Raw genomic sequence first — 15,991 nt, 5'->3', positions numbered from 1 at the left:
CCTGTCTTTGGAGAAGCTGACAAAGCGCGCTTTGTACGTAGGCACGTCCCATGATAGCATTTCCAAGATTCGTGATAAACCCCAATCCCCCGCAAACCCCACCTCCAGCTCCCACGTGCCAGCCGACTGCGGATAACGACCTCCTGCTTTGTCCACTCCCCCTTCCGCCTCTGCCCCTCTGGTCCTGCCAGTGGCCAGCTGCGGGAAGCACTGCATGCCTGTTCTTTGTGCTGAGACATCTGGCAGTGCTGACTTGTCGGGGGCCAGCTGACCCTGCAGCTGGCCGGTAAATCCGTGGCTCGCCTCGCCGTGGCCTGCAGGAGTTTTAAGCTCAGGTCACATCTCTTTCTTTCTGCTGGTACCTCTGGACTGGGCAGTCCTGGATCTTTCGCTCAGCCCTCTCATGAGCCCTCCTCCATCTCCAAACAAAAGCCGAGGCTTCTTTGGTATTTGCAGACTAGAAATTTCCCCTCTCCTGTAATACAACCCTTATTGGATTTCTGTCCAGAGAGCAGATATTTAAGACATCTGAACTTAGCTCTACAATTGAAGTCTTTTTTTTTTGCAGATTTGACTGTTTGCCATCCTTTGTCCTCCTTTGACCCTTACGTGAACTTGGTGCGCACTACCCAATACAAGGGCGTGCTATTTTTATATACACACATCTGTACAACCACACAGGAAAGCTGTCATCACCGATCCTGCCCACTAAGGCAAATCCAAAGGACCTCGGGCAGAAAGCTCTTGAGGAGGTACTTGAAGCCGAGGCCCAGGAACAGCACTGGGGGTCCCAGTGTCTGTTCCCTGGCTGGTTTACCCCAGACGCAGCCAAGGCTGAGGGGCCACTGCAGAGGGAAGGCCGCCGGGATGCGGAGAGAAATGTAAGTCCGGGACCATCGGGTCTGGTCTGCTATTTCCTCCTGGAAGGCAGGTGTTCCGTCCACCCTGAGGCCCCATCCTTGCTGGAGAAGCAGTGACCCCTCCACGTCCCCCGCACCGGCTCCCTGTCACAGCCCGTCAAAAGCAGTGAACTTTAAAGAGCAAGGAAGGTCCCCTCTGTCGTTCTCACACCTTTGATACCACCTTTGTCTTTATCCCCGTATGTCTCCCAGAGGAGACGGGGGAGAAGCAGAAACAGGAACACTGTGAAGGATTTTCCAAAAGAAATGCTTCCGGCAGAAGACAGCTCTTTCTAGAATCCCAGCCCAGAGCTTCAGCTGGCCTGCTCCATCCTCATTCAAGTTGGGTGGGGTGACGCGGGCAAGCTTGCTTTCTTTCTCCTTTGATGGGGCCTGGATACGTTTTGTGTATGGCTGCCCGGTCCTTTTAAAAAATAACCTCTCTCAAGCTTCCTCCTTGGTGGGATAGTTTGGGACTGAAACTTCTCATGACCTATCCTGACATTCCAAAACCTCTGCAGGAGACTCCCCCCCACCCAGCAGGACACGGCTGCCCCCTTCGGAGGCCCTTGCCCTTGCCCACGGGCGAGCACCACGGCGCTGCGTCACACCGTGATACCCACGGTCCAAGGCTGCTCACTCCTTCCAGGGGTGCGCTGGGGAAACACTGTTCTGACCAGCACTGGCTGTTCGGGAGTACTCCGAGGAGGGCGTGCAAGTCTGGTGGACCATGTGGATGCTGGTTACCTGGTGTCTTTGTTTTTGGTTTTTTTTTAATAAGAGCCACTCTGCTCCTTCCAGATGCACATGTCAATGTTTCTGGGCTCACAGAGGCAAAGTGACACCCTCGAATCTGGATCTTTGTCAGCGTCCTAACACCAGACCTTCTGCTTTCTACCTCATCAGGTTCATCCTGTTCTCGCTCACTCCCACTTTTACAGTTTGGACATCAAACTGCTGCTCAGAGATTTAGTGGCTCCGTAATCATGGATCGTCACCCCTTTCCTGCTCAGGGCTGGAACCCCCAAAGTGAGGACCCTAATCCAATCTCTCCCAAATCCAGAAGCAGGAAGCGCGGCCCTAAGGGCTCAGTCCTGCTCAGGGTCACTCTGTCTCTGGACTTCCAGCCAGGCTAACTGAGGGGGCAGCAGGCCTGGGGGCACCTGGAAGGGAGGGTGTGATGAGTCCCTGGGGGGACCTCAGCGCTGGGCAGCAGGGGACAAACGACTCCAGCCCTTGCCCCCTTCCAGCAAGCCCCAGCTTCCCTCATGTCACCACCTCTCACTCCCAGCACATTCATAAACACTCCTCCCCGTCACATTCAGACGACCCCCCAGCACGCGGGGAGCTCCTGACTTGCGCTGGATGGCGTAACCGCCTCCTTTACAGACATTCTTCACACCTTAAACCAGGTCTTAATTTCCCCACTGGCTGCTTTGCTGAACTATCAAGACACATCCCTTAGGCTGATGGATTTTTCCCTCTCTGCCAAGGTGATGAGTGTGAAAATGCTAACGCACTGCTCATCCTAACACCTGATGAGACAAAAAAATGTGCAAGCTTCTAGAGACAGAGAAGTATAAGAAAAATGATTGTAAGGCAGCCTCTACCTTCCTGTACAGGGCGCCATGAATTCAGTCTGATTTTCCTCCAAGAAACAAGGCCTTGGCGGGATTTCATACAGCAGTACAGGCAGGATGCAAAATGCAGAAGCCACCAAAGGCTACAGATTCACGGGCAGGGGCCAGCACCCCCCGCCCCCCTCACCCTGACCCCACCATCACTGCCGCCGTCCGGGAAGGCCCTGTCTTGGCTCGCAGGTTTTACAGAAGTCATCACAAGTCCTAACTTTTTTTTATACCACCCTCAACAACTCCCAAATTTTAAAGAAAAAAGTAAATGATGTTTTTATACACTATTTAACAGAAAGCCTTCTTTGTTTTTTTTAACAGAAGAACTTCTGATGAGCATGTGAATGAATGAACCAGATACTACAGCAAAAATAAAAATCAAGTCAACTAAATGTAGTGACTCTCCATTCTCATCGTTTCTCCCCTCTGTATTTCCCTCGTGAGAAGGAACATTTAGATCAAGAAATTTCGGAGAGCTTCCAGGCACTTCCACAGCATCTGCAGTGAAATGTGGGGAAACAGGACCACTTCAAAGCTTTTTGAGAAACTGATCTGCTTTGCTGTCACTCTTACCTTAAATTTCCCAATGCAAATATGTGCACTAGGCAGGAAGCCTCCACCTGGATGACAGTCAAATGCAGCCAAGTGTCCCCTGACTATTCAAAGGCAAGTGGCCGAGGCCACGCCTCTGGGGTGCGCGAGGCAGGTGGACCCACACCAGAGCACCCGAGATTTCCTTGGAACCAAAGTGAACCACAAGGGGGGTTCAAACACCTGCATGCCCTCGCAAACCCACGCCCTCCTGTGCCAGGTGGCATCCTGGTTTAAGGTCTTCCGGGCAGGGAGCCGTGGCACTGCCAGGCCCCGTCCCTCTGCACAGCCCCCCCTTAATTAAAGGCTCTGACACCCCGTCTTCTGTCAAGAACATCCTGACTGAAAGAGAACAAGCAGCAGCCTCTCATAGCCCAGCTCGCTTCACTCTGCGCAAAGTCACAGCCTGGGCCCCTGCGCCTCCGAACCCTCCAGAGGCCGAGGCTTAACCCTTGCCCCGCCGACCCTAATTAGAGCCCGCATTCCTTCACCACCAGGCAACGTTCTCAACTAGTTTTACACGTTGAACCCTCAGCACAGCCTCCGAGTCGGGACTGTTCTTTCCCACTTTCACAAGCGGGGGAACAGAGGCAAGGAGCTGCAGGTGGCGGTGCCTGGGGGCACTGAACTGGAGCCCGGGTGGGGGCGCGGAGTCCTTCCCCTTCCGGCTGCTATCTCTGCTCCTCCTGCTTCTCCGGCGGGGGCTCCACCTCTGTACCCTCTCACCACTTCCCATCTGCACTCGGTGGCGGCGGGTGGCGGGCAGATAACCCAGTCCCGCCCGTCCCAGCCCCGGGGCACCCAAGTCAACGCCTTGGGACAGCAAGACATCTCTGGGCATCTACTCAACACCAGGCACTGCTCCCGGTCCCAGAGCCGCAAAGGTGACTACACTCGGGCCCGACCTCGGGTCTCCTTGATGAGGTCCGGTTCCAGCAGCTTATAGATGCCGGCTACTCAGAGAACCTGGAAGCTGGTTAGAAACTGTCCCCAGACCTTCACACACAGACCTGCGGGCCAGTGAGCTCCCGGGCGGGCAGGGGGATCTGTGTGCCCGCACCTGTATCGATGGTCTAGACCCCTGAGGTCTGACTTTAGGATGTGAAAGGCACCATTACATCATGCAAACGTCACTTACACAAAAGTATTCCTCTTCTCCATCCTAACCCCCTGCTCCATCTGCCTGTCTGTCTCACCTGCCTGCGTGGACCTACCTAGATGGTTTTCAGGTGTTAACGGAGGGGTGACAGCAATAACCAAGAAGTGACATGCACAGCACAACAGAAACGGCTCCTGTTTTGTGTGCTACGTTTCCAGAAACAAAATACAACACAGTCTTGCCCTTAGGTTTACGTTTTTATTTTTATTAGTGGGGGAACAGAGCCAGCAGCCCCCAGGAAGCTCCAAATCTCCCACCAATCTAGAGGCTCCCCAGGGCGATTCAGCACGAACTCCCATGCAGATCCACTCCCATGCAGATCCTCGAGGCAGGCAGGTTAGCAGGCCGCCTCGAGCAACAGGAAAGTGCTTCCATTCGCGGGAGGTGTGTTCCCAGACTCACCGCCCGAGAAATTTAAGGTGGCCAAGCCCTCGCTGTGACTCACCAGACCACAGACCTGACAGTCTTTCGGTAATTAGGCTTTAATCCTAGCACAAATTACACCTGATAATTTTCCAAAATTCTGATGGCATCAAACTCTGAGACTAGCTAGACGGCCTTCCCAGTGCAATACAGACTATTCAAAGAATTAATGAATGTTTTTGCCCAATATCTCCCAAGTTTGCCCTCTAGGGAGAAAGAAATGTCTTCCAACAAAGGTTAAAAACAAACTAACAAAAAACCAAACTAGCTGCTAGAAATTTGAGGTTATAGATTTATGGGGGATACGTTATACAATTACAATTGCAGATTATCCCCAATTTCACATAATATCAACATAGACAACAGCATAAAATCAGGTTCATGAGGATTCTTCTTACATACTAACATTTGGTAACATTTGTAACTTATAGAGGAATGTTTAAAAGACTAAATTAAGTACTCTGAATTCTTACAATAAATGTATTGAGAAGCGTAGTAAATAAGCCACGAGAAACTAGGACAGGCATTTGTACATTGTTTCAATGAGCTCCACAATGTATCTTGTTCTAGTTTTGTTGTCACTGTGCTCTTGTGCCACAGAATCAACTCCCTTGATTTACTATTGTTTTAAGAATTATATACACAGACTTGTCACTTAAAGAATATTTATTTTCTAAGCAAAAAAAAAAAACCACTTCTCAAACGAGACTTAAACTTACATAAAATCCAGTCAACCTCTTCAAGGAGAACTATTTAACGGTATGATTGCTACATCTAATATTATATTTTCAACACCCCATTCAATTTTGACCTACCAGACCCGAGAGTCCAAAAATTAATATTTCTATTAATATCAATAAAAACGTGTACTTTCTCCCCCTTCATCCCACAAATCCTCAACTCCAAAAGAGAAGGCTCACCTTTCAGATGGATTCTTCCTTAAATCACACCAAATAAAATAAACTCAAAAAGAGTCAAAGCACTGAAATTAACAAATGTTTGGGCCATCTCTGAAAAAAATCCCGCACAGCCTGACCTGGCCACATTCAAAACCCCAGGTGTGAGGTCAGCTCAGGACAGAGCTGCCCAGGTTTGCATCAGCAGCAAACCACACCGGGAATCACACAGATCCTGCCTTGTGCCCCTTTGCCTTCTTGGGACTCAGCACAGAATAATGTCCACTTCAGCCAGAAACCCTCCACTCACCACAAAAAGAAATCTCTACCCTCCGGCTGTCTTTGTCCAAACCGGTGTGGACAGGGGTAACTCCCACACCCTGGCCTAGTGAATGTTAAGATTCAGCACACCAAGGAGGAGGGGAAGGTGGGCCTGCAGGCCAACACGCCCAAGCCCACCTGTGTTTGCAAATGGCAGGCCGCCCCGGGGACTTTCTGTAACGCAACAGGAAAGAGTAACAATTATCAGCCTGCACTCGCAGGTACAAGAATGAGTTTCATTCAATCTGTATATAAACAGTGCACCTGATCAAAGTGTCAGTGTATTTATTGTAGACTGAAGCCAGACGCCTGGCAGCCGCCACCCTCAGGAGAGCCAGGGCGTGGGCACCAGCAGCCCTGCCCCAGCACAGCCCGAACACAGCCACCCCAAGGAGCTTCCAGAACCCCGTGCGGATGCGGCCCTGACACCTGAGTCCTGCGTCCTTCCGAAGGAGGAACAAAAATGATCTCCCCGGGAGAGGTCCGGGCTGCTGTAACACGGGATCACTGAGACCCGGCCTATTTTCAAACTAACCTATATTTTGGGTAAGGATGAGATGCTGCATTTCTAAAGAATTTTAAAAATCAGAAACAGGGCGATGTACAGCCTCCTGGTACATGCTTAGCAGTGCTGATGGTCAAAGATGAGAAATCCTAAGCAAATCAGGCAAAAATTCTCAACAACAGGGGAGGTCAAGCTGGCGCAATGGTACACCAGCCAGAGTAGGTGAGAAGTTGTCACCTTACCCCACCGTGAGGGTGCCTAGTAACCAGCCCAGGAAAAGCTTCTTAACATCCCAATACCCTAATTTCAACATGACCGGATTATTCCAAAAATAGAAACATCAGAGTCACGCATTCGCAGTATGCTTTACACCAAAGTACAAAACGGGGCACGTGTTCGTACAAAAAAAAAAAAAAAAACAAACAAACAAAAAAAAAAAACCCCAAACTGAGATGCCAGGGCAGAATTACAACAAAAATGTAAAATAACTCATTGTTCTGTGCACTTCCCAGAATTATGCTATTTAGCTCACATTCTCCCTTTAGAATATACTGCCTTTCACTAACTACATAAACATTCATTCAACAAGTATCTGCTGAGCACTAGTTCAGGTGTTACACACCCAGCAGTGAACAAAACAAAGCCTGATTTTAACATGTGCAAACACATGCACCTCATTAAGATAACACAGAATGTGGAAAATTGCCTCCAGATCTTTTTCACTTTTACCAGCAAAGTTTTTCCCATAATCAAATGTTCCTTGAAAACATCCCTTTTATTGGCTATATAATATTCTACCACGGATGGTGTCATCACTTATCAAAAGGTTTTTCTACATGCTCAACCACCACCAGATAAAAACACAAAGGAGGGACACCGTTAAACACAGAATGTTAGACTCAGATTCAGGACCATAAAGAGGGGAAAAGGAAGACACAACCTTACCGTGGATCACAGACCCTGGGCCGTGGACAGGAGCACAGTCACACCCTCCCCGTGGGCCACGTTAAGGCCTCATTTGTGAATCTCCCTTTATAAGCCCCACTCCCTCTTTGATCCGAGAGAACATTGTCTGCACAGAACAATACGTTTTCATTTCAATTTCCCTTCTTTTCAGGAAAGGAAATGTTTGCACTTCAAAGGGTTTCTTTGAAGAGCAGCCTCCAGTCCTGGCCTGGCCAGGTTAGGGGTTCCGTGGCCCCAGCAGGGTGCGCAGAGCCTGGGCGGCTGCCCACGGTGGTCCCTCCCCGGGCCAGCTCCTTCAAGGAGAAGGTCTGGTGCAGGAGAAGAAAAAACAAACACATGGAAAAATACTTGGGGCTTTTGATCATGACCTTCAGAGGCCCCTTTCCACATACGGCGTAGATTTCACAGCTCAGGGAAACTGAGGTACAAACGATGGGGTTCCATGGACAACGTAGTCACAAAACCGGTCCAGGAACCAGCCGCCCTCGGTGAAGACCCCATCCAGGCCAGGAGATAATGCAGCCCCTCAGATGCTGCTGGTGATGACAAGGGGGACGGTGGCTTTGAGAAGTGAAACTCGTAAGCAAGGTCCACACGCTTCATGCCACAGGCTGAAACCTTCCCTCGGGAACTTGTGGGCAGCGCAGTCGCTAATAAGAAGCAAACTTCACAGCTTAGAATTCCTCTTCCTTTCCCCACTGGCCCACCCGTAGGGGCCCAGAGGTTCCACAGCCTGTGAAACAACCACGAGCTGGTCTCCAAGGGGCTGGGGCCTTTCTCCCCATCAGGGCCCAGGCCCATCCCTACCCTCCACTTAGTCTAGGAAGCCCGGGGTATATGTCAGACAAGAGAGGACCTGCAACACTTCTTTTCAAGTCCTGAACAAGTTCTGGGTGGATCTCCACCCTTCCCCACCCCGAGGGGTTAAGTTCGCCAGCTCAAGTGGGCAAGCGCCCAGGCGGTGGGCAGGGGCGGAAAGCCGTCCAGACAGGGCGCCCGCCTCTCCCGCCGCCCGGGGCCTCGCTAGGAGCTCCCGCCCTGCGGGCTCAGGGCGGGTCTGGGGGGCCCCGTCACCACCCCCTGCAGCCCTCCAAGCTGACGGGGGCCCCCCAGACCCACCCTGAGGGGGCGCAGGAATTACAGGTGGTATTTATTTCCTCCTTCTTTTCCTTTTCTGTACTTTCCAAATTTTTCACGATGCATATTCTAACTTTTAGAAACATTTTTTCTTAAAGAGGCTTCTGAGATAGAAAACTGGACCCCCCCCAAAAAAAAATGCACATATAGGTAAAGGACATCATTTGGACAACTGTAAGTTGAATATGGACTGTGGACTGGAATACAATGTCGTATCAATGTTAAATTCCCTGATTTTGAGGTCATGCTGCGGTCACATAAGAGAATGTCCTTATTCTTTGGACACACACCGAAGCACGCGGGGCATATCAAAGGGCTTCATGTCTTCCACTCACTCTCAAATGGTTGAGGAACAAAACGTGTGGGTATGTGCGTAGACAGATGAACTGACTGTCAGAAAGAACCGAAGGAGCAGAATGTAAACAGCTGGTAATTTGAGAAAATTGAGGAGCTCCTTGTAACTCCTGCAACTTTACTTTCCACGGGAAGGAAGAAAGGAGGTGAAGATGAAAGAAGAAAGGTAGGAAGGGGGGTACACCGGTCAGTACCCACGGCCTCACTGAGAGGCCAAGGCCACGGCCGCAGGCGCCGTGCCTGCGCGCAGTCTCTCCTGGGGAGACGGGTCTCGCCGCTATGCAGGCTCAGACAGTGGCCCCCAAGGTTTCTGAGCGTGTCAAAGAAGCATCTTCCAAGGCAGGAGACCCCTCCCCACCTCCTCGCACTACAGACATCAGCAAAGCAAGATCAGGGGCAGGACCCTGCCTCTGGCCTTGAGGAGGAGGGGTACCAGGAAGGGAGCCACTGTTCCCCAGAGGCCAGTTCCCACAAGACCCCCTGCAAAGGCTCCTCCCCCCACCGGGGGTGGAGGTGGAGGTGGAGGAGGAGGTGGAGGAGGTGGAGCGCAGAGATGACAGACGCAGATAAATGAAACAGGGCTCCCCTGCGGCCCAGGCAGGAAGTTCCACGTCCAGCCGTCCAGCCGGCTCCGGTGATGCGGACGCCAAACTACTGACCCAGAAAGAACGCAGCCCACGCTCGGTCACACACACCATTTCCAGTTCAGGCCACCGGCCAGCACAGCTGTCCCAGGGACACCAGAGCTCCAGTTGTGCCCGGAGCCCAGGGCTGTGCTGCCAGGGCCCAGAGAGAAAAAGATGTGCGTTCAAAAGAATCAGAGCAAAAGGGGAAAAAGAGCTGGGTGCTGTCCAGCGGTGGACGGCCGGCTCCCGCACGTCTAGGGCTTGCTCAGAACAAAGAGCGGTGAGGGGCCCTGCATCTTCAGGCCTGTGTGCTCGGCTCAGGGCCTGGCGCGCCCCGGGCACATGGAACACGGCCCCAGTAGTGGCCAGAGCCCCGGGTGCAGTCCACAGCCCTAAGCACCCCTGGTGTTGGGACTCAGGAGCCAGACCTCTGGGTGCAAATCCTCGTTCTGCCACTTACTCCCGACCCCTGCTCCCCACCCCCCAGCAACTTGTGTCACTCCTCAGCGCCTCCATCACCCCTTCGGCCAAACAGCAGTACTAACCTGAACGGGCGGCAGTGAGGGTGAAATGAAAACACAGACAGTGCCGAGCACGTGGTGAGTACTACCAAGTGCCTGTGAGCCTGGACTTTACTCAGCCCCAGGGCCTCTCCCTTCCTTCCTACTTGGTGTAAGAGACTTTGGCTAATGGTAATCAGTAGGCCGATAAGAAGACACAGAGAAAGAGACCATTTGCAAGCCGATCTTAAAAGGTCATCCCGAGCATCCTCGTGGGTGGGAAGATAGCGGCGACAACAGTGTGATGAAACACTCCTCCCCACTCACTGCTGCCCCCGCCCCCCCCAAAAGGGGTCTGCAGGGCCCCTCAAGGAAGGGGTGGGAAAAGATGGCATACAGAGATGGCCCAAGTTTTTTAAACCCGAAGGCCTCAGGTTAATTTGGACAAAATGTTTGGGGTCAGGATGACTATGTAACCCGAGTGTCACAGAGACGCATGCACACACTGTCATTCGCGTGCACACACACATGCGCACAGACACATGCAGGCAAGCGCCGAGGAGGGGGCCGTGAGCTCTGCTTCCCGGAGGTGTGTGGATCTGAGACCTGAGGGACCTGCCCCCACACCCGGGGGGCAGTCAGTCCTCAGAGAGCGACGGGCTTCAAGGTCCCCCGGCAGTCGGAACACAGCCCCAGACTGAGGTCCTTCCGCAAGGCCCCTTCCCATTGCGGCAAGAAGGCCACAGAATGCCCTCCAGGACCCCAATGGTGAAAGGACAGTGGTGAAAAGAGCCCCCTGGGACTAAAGGAACAAGAGTCTCACCCAGAGAGACCCTGGACCCAGGTCCACATGTGCCTCAGAGGATCCAGTACTGCCCCGACACCGCGGCACCACACCCACCCCCTGCAGCGCAGACACAACTCCAAGGAGAAGGGGCCACATTTTAACACCTTGGCAAAAACGGGAGAGCAAATTACAGTTGTTACAGATTTTATTTTTCTCCACATCTAAATCAAAGAACTGAGCTTCCGTTCCAATATAATAGCTAACGTTTGTTAGGCGCTCAGGATGTGCCAGAAGCTGTTAAGCGTAGAACTTGGATTATTGCCTCATTTAAATTCTCTCGACCTATAAGGCAGGCACTCGGAGCCAATCACCATGCAGTCAATATGGAAAAGAAGTGAAATGAGGCTCTGAGAAATAGCTTAGGAGAGGCGCTTATCCTAGCAAGTGGAGCCCGCTCTGGGGCCCGGCCCTTTCCGCAGGAGGGCCCATGGCGTGTCCCTCGACCCCGCAGTGCACGGCCCGTGCGAGTGCGGGTGGCCCCGGGGGGCGGATCCTGCTCCTCGGGAGGCCCGAGTCAGCACGGCTACGACACAGCGCTCACTGCGCACGGAGCGTGTGTGCCGAGCACAGGACCCTGTCCTACACAACTGGGAAAATGCTCGGTTGTCCTCACATTCAAGAACCTTATCTGCATGAATATTCGGAAGAAAGCACTGCGGCAGGAACACAATGTTTAGGAATCAACTGCCCACAGTCTCTGTGCCTCCGGAGGGAAAAGGTGACTCAGGAAAAAGGGAGACGATGTGGAAATACACACTGTCCTACTAAGCGAAGGACATTCTTTCTCCCACCTCCATATGACCCACCTCTCCGTAGCCTTTAAAGGCTTCCCTGAGCTTGATTTCTGGTTGCCATTAGAGGAGTAGTAGGCTGGCAGGGGAAAGAACCTATTCCATGAAAGAATCTAAATGTACTGACTCCAGTACCGTTATTCTTTCACATTATTAGTTTCATCGTCACAAGGCTGAGGGAAGGCTTCCCCAAACCATAGGCAGAGCAAGTCTCCAGGGTTCTGAAAGTTTAAGCGACTTTCTGGAGGCTGCACCCAGAGACGGCCGCAAAGCCCGCACTCCGGGAGCCCCTGGGAGGTGCTGTTCCCGGCACCGGGACCACCTGCCCTCCGCCTCTGGAAGAAGCATCCTTGTTTCAGGGCGATGATCTCAGGCTGCACTGAAGCTGTGAACCCTCTGCTCCACACAGCTCTACCTCCAGTTTGCACGGTTTGTTCACCACCCGGCAGTCCCCACTGCTAACGACAATAACTGGAGGAAAAGCCAAGTGAAAGACGGGAGTGCGGCAGGATGGGGGACTGTATGCCGGAATCTGTTCCAACATGCAGAGCCTGTGTCCCCTGAGGAATGAATCCTGACCAGTGGGTGAAGCAAACAGCTCCACCCGCTGCTCTGCAGATGTGGCAGATCTGAAGGAATGCCTTCGGAGGGAAACGAAAATGGTCAGCAGTCCACCAGATCCTTTTACCAATTTGCTGCCCATCCCTCCAGCAGATTCACAGGTGGCAAATGCAGTAAACGCCCCCCCTCCATGGTAAATTGTGATTGACTTTGAACAAGTGCAGGGGAAGTTATTTTCGAAGCTGCCTTGCAGTTGGGAGAGGGCGATAGGGATTAGGGAGAAAGAAAAGCCACCGACGTTTACCACAAGGCTGACCATCTGCCATGAAACATGCTACCACTCTATTCTTTGACTGGAAGAGACCTAAAACCTTGGCCTGGGATCCAATGCCTGGGGCCTCAGGCCCAAGAAACCCCTGGAATGCAGGAGCCCTGATGGCCAGGAATGAAAAAGCAGGCACACCCCTGGCTTTAGTCCCCATTCCAGCCAAGGGACAAACCCATGGCCAAGATGCCCATGGGAGGGCACAGGGGAGCAGAGGGAGGCTGCGGGTAGGAGGCCAGAGCTGCGTGAAAGGGCCGTGAAAAGGGCAGAGGCCCCACCAGGAGTAGGAGGCTGCAAGAGGGGAGGGCTGGCTCGACCCTGTCCCTTGAGGATGGAAGCACCTAAAAAAAGTCAGTTATGACTTTTAAGATGTCCATCCCCACATGCTCTCTCCCCAGCCTCACTAACACTCTGCTCCACTCTGAGTCACATTCAGCCACCTTCAAACCTCACGTGGAATCCACCAGCCAACCCTGCTGACTCTACCTTTAAAATCTGCAGATAGAGCAAGTCCACAGCCTGCAGCGGGAGCACAACTCAACGGGCTGACGTGTCTGCCATTTCCACCCCAGTCCAAGCTGCCATCCTCTCTCACGGAAATGACATATGGTCACTCTCTCAGGTGGAAATCAGTTGGGCTGGGGTTTTATTCCAGATTTCAGTTAGGACGAGTCTCTGAACTGGCCTCCCTGTTTCGACACCTGCCCCTCTCCCCCCCTCCTCCATAGGGCCTCTGAAGTTATCCCTAAACTCCCTGACAGCCTCCCATGACCCCTCGCCTCATGGCCCACGGGACCCACCCTCAACTGGAGCAGACAGTGGTGGGAGCCCCAGGCTGGAGGGGCCAAGCATACAGAAGAACATCAGGGCCCTGTCCACAGGGCCCGCTTGGAGTGAGGACCAGGAGCCAGGTGGAAGGATGGACATCTCAGAAGATGCCTCTGGCCCAGAGGAAAATGTTTCTCTCTGTAACAAGGACACACTTATTCCTGTTTCAAATTCCCCTCTGGGGTTAATAAACCAATACCTCCAAATATATAGTTAATAATGAAAGGGATTAATTCAATTAGACATAATGCCAGGCCCTCCAACATAATTACATATTTCTACTGGCCTTAGTAGAAAAGAAACTACACACTAGAACAGTCAGTAAACATGTGTTTAATTCCATCAAAGATTGGAAGATTATACCAAATATAATTAACGTGTGTCTTAAAATTCCATCTCCCCGAGATCAGCAATCTCATCTTTCAAGACTTTTTTCCTCTGAAGCAAATAATTATATTCATAAGAGTACTCATGTGGTTCAACTCAGATATAAACAGAGTACATTTCTGATCTCTATTAAGTCTCATCCTGTTTTGTAAGTCAAAACTCCTTTGACACTTTAAACTTCTCTGTAATAATTAAACATGATCTTAATATGATAAACTTTGAAAAACTATTTTAATCCATTGTTGACTTTGTCCTCTAAATTTCTAATCTGACTATATGACTTAAATAAAATCTTTTGTTTTAATGACAAAAGGGTGTGTTCTTATAAAAATAATAATTTCCACTGAGACCAACTATAAATATCAGGGGGATAAATGTATCATGGTTTCCTACCGTCTAAGCCAAACATATGTGGCAAGAAGTTAAGATAAATCCCAAAGAAATGATCATTAAAATTAAACACGATTAGGAAATTCAGCTAGAGGCCAACATACACAGTTCTATTGGTCAGACTTTAAAGAGCTCATTTTAGGAAAATTCCCAACCCTCTCCTCTGTTAGCAAACCTGGAACAAAACCCAACTCCAGGTTACTTCTACACATGAGAGCCTGCCGGTGAGTATGGGAACTGTAGTTTTCCTTCCAGAAGTCACATGTCTGGCTATCCTAATCACACAAGTCAAACGCAAGCCCTATCTAGTTCCCACAGCCACTGAAAAGGGGAAAGAGCTAAAGCAGCTCGCGGTGGTAGCACTACAGAGCAAGTGCTGCTGTGTACACACGGCTTTTAGAATGACTGCGTGACCTGCCTGGCCTGGGAACTTTCGTAGAAAAGAACACGCAGAGCGCAGGCTGTCTTGGGGAAGTCGGAAGAACTTCCTCCCACGACACACCATCTGGAAAACTTGAAAGATGCCACCCTTTAGGGGCCAAATCGGGTCACGAGGAAGCCCACCCAGGGGAAATTCCCTTAAGTAACCCCAGCGACCCAGACTAGAGGTGTAGATGGGCCGGGGTGGGTCCGTAGGTCTAGGGAGGAAGAGAGGTGGGCGCCGCGGCCAGCGTGCGGGGTGCGCTGCGCGGTCCCCGGCCCGCCACCTGCCGCGGGACCACCCTGCCGCCACCGGGCGGGCTCCCGACACGCGGCGGATGACACATCGTGGACCTCGTGGCGGGGCGGGGTGCTCCGCTCCGCGCCATGTAAGGGAAAGTCTCCAGATGCCTGCCGGCCCGGCGCCCGCTCCCCGCCCCCTGCCCACCCCGACCACCCGTGTTTCCCGGCACCCGGGTTCCCCGCAGGGCGCGCGAGGCGGGCATCCCCGAGGCGTCAGGTCGCCCACGCTTACTCACTCGGTGTTGCATCATGCACCACGCCGCGCCTTCAGGAACCAAAATGGACTCCTTAGCGGAGAGTGCCGCATGGGCACCGGCCCGCGAACACCCCCGACCCACCCGGCCCGCAACCACCCCAGAGGACGCCAGCGGCCCCTGCGCGTGCCCCGCGCCGCTCCCCGCGCCGCCCTCCACGACCCCAAGCGGCTCCAGGGTCCCCCCACCCCAAGGTGACCCGAACCCGGGCAGCTGCCCCGGCGCCGGCGGAGGCTGAGCACTCACCCGGCTGGCGGGCAGCGGGCGGCGGGCGGCGGGCTGCAGGCAAGAACGAGGGTGGACGGATGCACGAGGTGCTGGACTGACGGACGCTCGGATGGAGACTTGGCCGGACTGACAGACGCCCGGGCGGAGGCGCGGCGCGCGGGGAGTAGGAGTGGGGACTCGGGTAACAGATGCCGGGTGGCCGTGTGCCCCGCGAGGCAGTTGAGCGGCCGATCACACCTGCCCGCGCTGACTGAATGGAGTGTCTAGGGCGGGCGGGATCCGGCGCCAGGTTTCATCAGCCGCGCCCCGCGCCCGCCCCCCGCGCCCGCCGCCCAGGCCCGCTCGCGCGCGTCACCCCCGGGCACCAATGGCAGCGCCGCGCGGCCGCGGCTCTGAGCCCGGGAGGCGGCGGGGGCGGCGCGGGGGGCGGGGCGCCGCGGCTTCTCGCGCCCAGCTCCCCAACCTGGGATTCCCCCGCCGGTGGGCGGGGCCTGACGACGCGGGGACGGTCGCCCCGCCCCTCTGTTGCCATCCCTCCGCCAATCCGCGCCCGCGGCGCGACCGCATCCTCTGGTCCCCAGCGGGCGGACCCCGAGCTCGCGGCCAGCTTGCCTCCTCCAAAATTAAAAGATAGGGGATGCTCTTCAGG

General features: G+C 53.3%; 1 protein-coding gene across 2 annotated transcripts in view; it reads right to left on the bottom strand.

The window, feature by feature from the left end:
• The window catches only part of SLC7A1 (solute carrier family 7 member 1), a 66,693-nt gene extending 50,987 nt beyond the window's left edge, over nt 1-15,706 (bottom strand). The window contains exon 1 of one of the 2 annotated variants that reach the window (XM_032496370.1): nt 15,361-15,706. The gene's annotated coding sequence lies outside the window, so the exon portion shown is untranslated. Of the gene's footprint in view, nt 1-7,370; nt 7,625-15,360 lie in introns of those variants that run through there. The other variant, XM_006192942.3, reaches the window with a different exon arrangement.
• Nucleotides 15,707-15,991: the final 285 nt, after the last annotated feature.

Source organism: Camelus ferus, chromosome 14 (genome assembly GCF_009834535.1).
Source record: "Camelus ferus isolate YT-003-E chromosome 14, BCGSAC_Cfer_1.0, whole genome shotgun sequence".
In the NCBI taxonomy this organism is placed as follows: Eukaryota; Metazoa; Chordata; class Mammalia; order Artiodactyla; family Camelidae; genus Camelus; species Camelus ferus.
This window is presented reverse-complemented; position numbering and strand designations above follow the sequence as displayed.